The sequence below is a fragment of the Dermacentor andersoni genome, chromosome 3 (genome assembly GCF_023375885.2).
Source record: "Dermacentor andersoni chromosome 3, qqDerAnde1_hic_scaffold, whole genome shotgun sequence".
Classification (NCBI taxonomy): Eukaryota; Metazoa; Arthropoda; class Arachnida; order Ixodida; family Ixodidae; genus Dermacentor; species Dermacentor andersoni.
This window is the reverse complement of record NC_092816.1, coordinates 111,727,907-111,737,634: the sequence shown is the minus strand read 5'-3', so window position 1 is coordinate 111,737,634 and position 9,728 is coordinate 111,727,907.

The window sequence follows — 9,728 nt, the reverse complement described above, 5'->3', positions numbered from 1 at the left end:
GAGCCTAAGTGGCCCGATGTGGGCTCGACATGGCAAGCGAAAAGAATGCCGTCCCGCAAAACTTTTGGAACCGCCAGTAGGTAGGCTCGGTCATTAGAGCGGACGTTTTTCTCGTAAAGCACGTTGTCTCGCAGAAAGAAGGACGTCAATATGCGACATAGACGGCGTGGAACGGTTATTGGCCGGCAGATAGGTCGAATTTAAGCGTCATCACACTGTCGTCTTATCAAGTCTGATGCTGTAATGGCACCCAGAAAGCCGTCATCATCCTCTGACTCTCGACTGACAGATTTGACGGGCGCAGGCGAAAGTTTGTCAGCGTCTTCGTGCTTGCGGCCAGAGTTGTAAACGATAGCGGCGTCAAAGTCATGTAGCCGCAAGCTCCACCTTGCCAGTCATCCTGAAGGATCGCGTTTGTTTGCTAACCAACATAGGGCATGGTGGTCAGTCACCACTTTGAAACGACCGCCGTAGAGATAAGGGCGAAACTTTCTGATCTCCCACACAACTGCGAGACACTCTTTTTCTGTGGTAGAGTAGTTCGCCTCGGCACGGGACAGCGAGGGGCTAGCATAAGCTATTACTCTTTTATTGACGTCTTGACACTGGACGAGTACTGCACTAAAACTGTTGTTACTGGTGTCAGTATGTACCTCGGTGTCAGCGTCGTCGTCAAAATGTGCCAGGACTGGTGCTGACTGCATACGTTGTCGTAGTTCAGCGAAAGCCGCTTGTTGCTCATTTGTCCAGGCAAATGGCGTGTCATTCCTTCTAAGGCAAGTCAGGGGCTCCGTTATCTGCGAGAAATTTTCAATGAAACGGCAATAATACGCACACAAACCTAGCAAACGCGGCATGGCCTTCTTGTTGGCAGAAGGAGGAAAGGCGGTTACTGCGGCAAGCTTGTCGGGATTGGGTTGGACTCCTCTAGCGCTTGCGAGATGTCCGAGAAAGTGGAGCTCTTTATAGCCAAAATTGCACTTTTCTGGTTTAAGCATGAAATCAGCCGATAGGATCACTTCTAGCACATTCCGAAGGCGATGAAGATGTTGCTCAAATGTTTCAGAAAAGACTACTACGTCATCGAGATACACGTCTCAAGTCTGCCACTTCAGTCCAGCGAGGACAGTATCCACCTTTCGTTGGAACGTAGCTATAGCTGAACACAAGCCAAAAGGGAACACTTTAAATTCATAAACTCCGCCAGGAGTCACAAAGGCAGTTTTCTCGCGGTCTCTTTCGTCTACGTCGATCTGCCAGTATCCGCTTTTCAAATCAAGTGACTAAAAATAATGGGTGCGCCCCAGTCTATCTAACGAATCATCGATACGTGGCATTGGGCACATGTCCTCTTTAGTTTCGTTGTTGTGCTTTGTGTAGTCGACGCAGAAGCGTAGTGTTGCGTATTTCTTTTTAACAAAAACGAGCGGAGACGACCATGAGCTCTTGGAAGGTTCGATAACACCGTCTTCAAGTATCCCTTTTACGTGCGTACAAATCACTTCGCGTTCTTTCGCAGACAAGCGGTAGGGCTGCTGTGTATTGAGCCTGCGTCGTCACATGTGATGATGCGGTGCCAGGCTATTAGGCGAACTTTAGGCGAACGGGCGAAACATGGGGCCCTATAACGTAAAACTATTCCAATATGTTTTTATTCCAACCTCCTGACGTCAAATTTGCGTAAACGCCGACGCAAGGAACGGACCTTCACCCGCAGGGTTGTGGGAACAGACCAATGGAACGCTTTCCTCGTTCATAGGAGGTAACATTTGTTTTCTTCAAAAACGAATAACATTTCCAACACTGAGCGGCTTGTCTTATCTAATTGGCTGACAAGAGGCGAGGAGCACGCTCAAGTGGAGAGGGATTCGATAGGGCCGAGCCACTGCACCGAAAGTCGATAACCGGATGAAGAAGGTGGTGCGGGCGTCTGCGATTGGTCCGCTTTCCCTTGCTTAGTTTGCGGTGGCTGTTCAAAATTCGCGGCGGCATGCAACGGAAGCTTAAGAATGACGCTAAAGCGCATACTCAGCAAACAAAAGTTGGCAGAATGAGGTAGTAAACGAGCCGAAAGTGCTCGAAAACATTACACGGCAACGAAAGAAGTTTTATTATACGCAAGTAAACCCATGCCCTCCGGCAGGTGCGAGTAGCCAGCGCCTGAGCGATCGGAGGCAGCCATCTTTTCTTCCTTTCGGAATGGGGCAGCCTGTGGCTATTCAGAAGAAAATTCACTTTTGTTCGGCATATTAATGCATTTTTAATGCGTACACGTCACTTTGACGCGGTGAGTTTTTGCGGTTTTGTGACAGCGCGTGACAGGCAGCTAAAGTTGATGCAGCCCGAAAACTTAGTCGGCGGCTAATGGAGAAAAGGCGTCGAATCGTAAATCACTATTTTTCTTTTTTTCGGTCAAATCATGCATAATCAGTGTACACGTCATATCAGATTGGGAGGTATTGCGGTTTTTGTGACGTCGCATGACAGACAGGTGAAGTGGGAGGGGGCCAAAAAAGTGTTTGGCGAATCGCGGAGGGCTGATTGCAGAATAGGAATAGAAAAATGTGGAATAGTTTTACGTTATAGAGCCCATGCCCTGAATTCAAGCAAGAGCTCGCGCAGTGCTGCCTGGTTGTCTTGCGATAGCTCTGAATTAATATCGATCTTACCCTTTGACTTGTCAGCCATCCCCACTGCTTCAGAGGCAAAACATTAAGCCACGTTCCCTATTTCGTCGGCAAGCGCAATCTAAGTGTCGCAGAAAAGGTGTGGATGCTCGTTACTGAAGTTGGTGACAAGCAACTGAGAACGGCCATCACTAAGCTGGACCACACTTCTAACCGCGCGAACACCTTGTGTCAGCAGATGTGATAAGTGACTTTCTGCTCTCACTTCACCTTCGTGCATTCTACCGCACATAACTTCGACGAGGACACTTGGCCGTGGAGGAAGCGTAACGTTTTCGGAAAAAAACACGAAGGGTGTCGTCATGTCAGTTGTCGTCACACTACGTCGATTCCTCGGTCGGCTGAGAAGGTGACTACACCTCGCCGTAGGTCAATAACAGCGCCGTATTCTTGCAGAATGTCAACCCCGAGAATGACGTCACGGGAGCATTCGCGTAGAACAAAGCAGCTGGCCACGTATGTCGAACCTCTAATCCCACCTCTAGTGGTGCAGCTTCTCAGGAGCAGTAACGACGTGACCACCAGCCGTCCGAATCTTTGATCCATGCTAAGGACAAATGACTTTCTTCAGAAACATCTCCAGCTTCCCGCTTATAATTGAGAAGTCCGCACCGGTATCCACTAAACCCTAACCGCGTAACCGTCAATCACCACCGGTATGTTGAGTGAAAGCCTGTCATTCCGTTCAGTTGCAGTTGACGACGGATCAGTGCCTGTCCTTGTTCGCGTCAATCGGAGGTGTTCAGAACGTCGACTGCCAACAGCCTCGCCCCCAGAGGTCGGTGTAGTTAGTTTTCCTGGCAGGGAGTTGTCGATCATGCGCTCGCATATTGCTGGGGCGGTGCTGAAAATCGCCTTAGCGACGGCAAGCATGACTGCCATCCGGTAGGCTGTGGCGTGTGCTGTTGAGCCAGATAATGTTGAATATCCTGTGATCGTTGGCCAGGTCCGGGTGGCGGCGAGTAGGCGGAAAAGCCCCGCAATGCGAGACGTCGCTATGGTCATTGGCGGTACAAATGGGCTGCTTCACCGCAGTGGAAGCACAGAGGAAGGTGGTCCGTTGTGCTCCAAACATCCGACTTCCTAGGGGTCATGCGTCAATCCTAGGCGTAATGCACTGGCTCCTCCGGCTAAAGAACTGCATGAGGCGCGGCCGGCGCACACACTGGAGGCGTGCGTCGTTCAGCGATGTATCGTACCGGTTGAGCTGGTGGAACAGCAACCGGATGAGCGGCGTGAACCCAGAGCGGGTAACGAAGCAAGGAGTCTCAGGGCTTCTGCGTAGGTCGCACGGCGCTGTACCGTCGGCGCAAGCACAGTGTTAGCAAGATGAAAGCTGGACCGGAGCGCTTGGTGTACATGTTTTACCACATTGGCAATGAAGCTCACCGTAGCTTGCGACGCTCCGTAGTTCCTCTGCATTTCTTGCGGCACAACAGTGCAGATGAGTTCTCGGAGGTTGTCATTCTTGCTTCAGGTAGCTGTGAAAATATCGGAAGTGGACGTTGCGCTCTCTTGACGCTCGTAGAAGTTCGACCCCTGTTGAAGCATGTTCTCCATACTTACAGCCTCCTATAAAAATTCCGCGGCTGTCCTCGGAGGGCTCCACGCAAGACCAGTGAAGAGCTGCGGTCATTCTAGGGTCTGCTCGTCTGAAGAGGCGCGTCATGTCTTCGACGAACGCGGTGACACTTTCATTGAAAAACTGGACGCGAGCCTGGATCACTCGTTCTGCTCGTTCGCTTCGATCAACGCTGGCGTAGGTGTCTAGCAGCTGACGGCAGAACTCGGGCCACGACGTCAGTTGCTCCTAACGGTTTTAGAACCACGTACGCGCGTTGGTCTTCCAGGAAAAAAGAGATATTTCTAAGTTTTGTGGCGTCATCCCGTTCATTGTGCTCGGCCACGCAAAAACTAGAGCAACAGCGAAAACTAGAGCTCCCATGGCGGTGACGATGTGATGCACCACAGCCTGGCGAACTGGGACCTCCAGGCTATTTTGGCGGGTGATGGGGAGGAATCGATGAGAATCGAAGAGAAATACATAGAAGGCACGTGTGGGGCTGTCCGTGTGGTGTAATTGACTGGCGCAACAAGTCCTTGAGCCGACGAGCCTGTGGTAGTGCCTACGAGGCGAAGTGAGCGTACGTTCACGCTGAGGCCTAAAGCGCTGAGGATGCCTCCTGGCAAAATGGCCAAATACATGTAGGCGACGAGAAACACCCACTGAAAAGTGCGCTTTAGGCAGAAGTAAAGTGTGAGGGAACGCTGTCTGTAAGCGAAGATTTTAGAGTGTGTTGACCACTTGAAGCTGTGGGTAAAAATCGCCGAATGGTTGAGGGTCAGTGCGTTTAGCGCGAATGACACTGACCTCAGCGCCCGTGTCGACCAAAAAACGGTGATAGACGAGCCTGTAGGAGATGTAAAAGAGGCTGCTCATTGATATGCAGGAGTGATTCGCATCAGTGACTCGCATTTGAGTTTCCATGCCAGCGGCAATGACTACGACCCCGGCGTGCGGTGGCCCTAAAGTTCTGAAGATATTACCAGCAACCGTCCCCGCACAATCGTGACCATGAAGGTGTTGGCAATCGTTGTCGTCGAGCTGAAGAGCGACAGAATTGACGAGACGAAAGTCGCGCTATAGCGATCTGCTCAGCGTGCTTGTCAATCATCGCCTCCAACCACTTCGACGGCCCTCCGGCCCCTTTGAAGGTGATTGCAGCTGTTGCCATGTCGGTGCTCATGTTGGTGTAGTGTACAATGCAGCCAGCAAGCTCCGCAAGCTTTTCCAGTGGCAAATCAGGCGCTGTGGCTTACGTCACCACGACATTTTGCAGAAAGCATTGCAGAAACCACTCGAAAAGAATTCGGCTGTCCCTGTAGAGCCTGCAGCCACTCAAGAGTTGTCGCATGTGACGAATCAGCTGTGACAGGCAGCTGTCACGGAGTTCTTTTATAGTGAGCAGCTGTGGAAAGCACCTGCGCTCCGAAGGAATCTTGCGTGCGAGCACAACGACCTTTAAATGGTCGTATTGTGCCTATGTATGGGCAGCGGCGATAACGTATCAGGCTCTTAGAATGGACTTGCGCGTGCCCAACTTTATTTTCCTTATTTAGAAGAGTGAGAGTGACAAAAATATATACCTAAAGCCAATCACAAGACGGTGTACGTAAAAATACATAAAGGAAGTGGACTGCATAAAGGTGACGGATATTTACCGAATGTTAGCTAATGATTGGCATTTTAGGTAATTATAGACCCATATCAATTCTGCCGGTTTTTTCTAGGGGGTGCGAAATCTTATTTTCATTCGACTGTCTAAGTTTTTTAATAGACATAAGGTTATTACGTCGTCACAATTCGGCTTTCGGTCAGGCCTGTCTACAGAAAGTGCCTTACTTTACCAAAATGAATTGATTCTAAGGAATCTGGAAGCAAAAAAACTTACCCTAGAAATATTCCTAGATTTCTCCTTGGCATTTGACAGGATAAATCATGGTACAAGTTAGTAAAACTCCAATGTTATGGAGTTCGTGGTATCATTTTAACTTTAATCAAAAGCTGTTTATCTAATCGGCAACAATGCGTCTCAATCAGCCGAGAGCTATCAGCACCCATGAAAGTTAAAAATGAGGCACCTCAAGGAAGCATCTTGGGACCCCTGTTATTTAATATTTTGTTAACGATATTGTACAAATTGACAGCTGTGTCGATTATGTAATCTACGCGGATGATACCAGTCTATTTTGTTTTCTGGTGAAATGGCTGATGACCTCATCGTGTCTGCAAATGAAGTGCTAAATAAAATATATGCATGAAGTATAGCAAATTCACTACACATTAACTGCTCTAAAACCAAGGCTGTACTGTTCCTTGCGAAATCCAAATTATACGAAACGACTCTCAAGCTAACACTTAAAAATAACGAAATTAAATTTCCCCAAACTGTTAAAACTCTCGGTGTTCTCTGCCGTGAACATATGGCATGGAATCACCATACGAAACACATAAGCCATAGACTTTGCAGAGTTTTGGGTGTGCTGCATCGGTGTCACAATATATTACCTGTAAAACAAAAAACTACTATATAACGCTCATTTTTTTCGCATTTACAGTATTGTCATCTGGTTTGGTCCACAGGCCCTAAAGCATCATTAAATAATCTGGTCGTACTGCAAAAAGATGCCCTGAGGTGTATTGAAGGTGTATCGCATAACGCACGCACTGCTTCATTATTCATAAAGTATAGAATTTTAAGAGTGAACATTTATTACGAATATAAGCTCTTGTCAACCTTGAAATCAGAAATGCGCAGAGGAAGTACCCTCTTACATACGTTGGCCGATTTGCAACCAAATCCGGCCAGTCGCCTGACCCGACATACAGAGAATTGGTATGTACCATGTCCTCGTACTAATTATGGACTACAAAGATTACATTTCTGCCTTCCGAGTCTACTGCACAAATGGAAATTAAAATTTGAAAGTTTGTAACATTTGAAACCTGTTACAAAGAAAACGCACAGCGTTTCTGTGAATTTTTTCGAGTTTATCTCGCAAGTACAGTTGGTAAGCGCCCCAAAGTGAGAAGCCGCACTGCAAAACCGGTTGAACAAATGTTTTTTACGCCATTAGCTTTAAATGTTCTGGTGCATGCTGCAACTTTTTCTCTCAAAAAGAAAAGTTTCCTGTAAGCCCTAAGGCAGATCTCCTCCACGTCGAGGCGCCAGCACAGGTCATGATTAATGATCACCCCTAAATACCTAAGGCTACGTAGTTTCAAGAAAGAGTTCGTCACAAATTTTACAGTCAAAGGAAGGCGCTCTTTTATTTCTTATCTGAGGAAACGCCAATTCGTAGTAATTTGGTTCCACTTCACACTTCATGCACTAGTCATGTACCTTGGAAGCATCGATTAATGTTCCTTTTGTAGGTTTTATCTGTCACAGTAGAATAAAGGAACAAATTGTGGGCAAAAACCTTCATTTTAACAGATTAATGAAGAACAGATTGTACACGACAACTCGAATAATCTGCAGTCCAGATCACAATGTCTGGAGCAATACCTGCGTTCGGAATAAAAAAAAATTACAATGCCGCCTTTGCGAAATCTATGTAGATGACGTCAGTTTGTTTACAGGCATCCAAAGCTAGATAAAAATCAATAACCATCTTAATAGAGGGAAAAAGTGGTTAATCCGCTTCGGAATACATGTAGTGACGAATAGAAAAAGTCATTCGCTTCAAGGAGAATAATGATATGCTTTGCTATTGCATGCTCTAGAAGCTTACAAATGACAGAAGTGATATAGGACGATAGTTCTTTCGACTTCGACTGTCTAATTTAAAAACCGGAATCACAACAGCGTTGCGCCAATCTTGAGGTAGTGAAGTGGTTTCCAAGGATATTATAAAAATTATTGTTAGATAAAATGACATTAATTGAGCATATCGCCGGAAAATTCACTTGGGATTCCGTCTGGTCCGCTTGCTTTTTTGGTATTAAGCATAAACAATTGCTGAAACATCTCTGCCTGAGTGATTTCTAGTGGGCCCATTGCGCAGGCGCCCAATTCACTGCGCTCCTGGTTTCCTTGCTCTGTTTTTGCCTTCGTAAACACTGACTGGTAGAATGCATTGAAACCGTCTGCTATCTATGTCTTTTCCGTGATCATTCCAGATCCGGTTTTTATCTGACCTGCCTCCTTTTTGTTATCTCTTAAGTGCATCCAAAATTTTTGTGGCAAGGACTTCAGCAACCCAAGAACCGTTTTGTTAAACTACTTCTTCTTGAATTCCCGTAACGCTAATTTTAGTTGAGCACGCAAATTCGACACCTGGGCTGGTTTTTAAATTTTTTTCATGCGGGTAAGAATAAATTTATCTACCCTGTGCTTGACGATTCCCTTGAAACGCTGCCGCAATTATACAGACACAGTAGATGACGCAAGTTCAAATTCACTAAATGATAGACTTAAGTTATCTACTATTGTTGTCTGTGGTATAAAGTTTGTAAACAGGGATGAAGTGCCTCAGACAGGCTGGCCAACGTTTCGATAGGAGGACCTATCTACGAAGATAGGTCCTCCTATCGAAACGTTGGCCAGCCTGTCTGAGGCACTTCATCCCTGTTTACAAGCTTTATACCACAGTGTGCTATTCCATCTGTCAGCCCCTTTCTTGTTTTTGGACTACTATTGTTGTGTGGTTGTAGGTGTTGTAAATTTATTTCATGGTAGTTATTCAATGCGATCACTTGATTCCGAAGACCCTCATGAGCATAACAACTGAAACATATGTAGTTCTCTTCAATGAACTTCTTTTACGCCAGTATGGGTCACTGTACATGCGGGACTGGGTAGGTACCGGCCTTCGAAGAAACTCTTTCACGGTAAATTGGAGCACTGGATATGTGCCAATCGGTCTGCGCTAGTCTTCAATGATATTATATTATGTCAGCCTGCGTCTCTCGGTATGTGCCAGTAGCTGTGTGACGCTCTACAACTACCAAAAATATTTAATTTTTTTCCGATGCTGAGCCGAATCGAACCCACCGTCACACGGTCTTCTTGAGCAGAACAACCCGGCCGTTTAGTAGATATCGCCACCAATAAACTGGGCATGCGCCCCTTTTCAATGAACGCCTTTCACCGAAATTTTTTAGCGAGGTGTGCCATGATTGCATTGGGTACGTGCCGCTCTTAATTTAAAATCTCGCCAATTTAGGTAGCTTTGTAAGTGGCACTGTGTGTTCGGCAAGCGAGGGAACAATTCTCAGCATTGCAGACAGCGGCGCGTCACACTTATCGTTGCGCAGGCCACGCGCGAACTTTTCTGTAGTGCCGCGAGATGGCGCGGCGTGTCCTGAAAGAAGCGCCACAGACGAGCTCGGTTGCTGCATGGAGCGTTTCTCAGCGTTCGCGCGCACAGGTGCGCCACGCATTTTTGAGGGTACGCGTAGGCTTCGAAGTTACAGCGCGAGATGGCGCCCAGTGTTGATACGGATGCGCGAAAGAAGAAACCCGCTGCAGTACATGC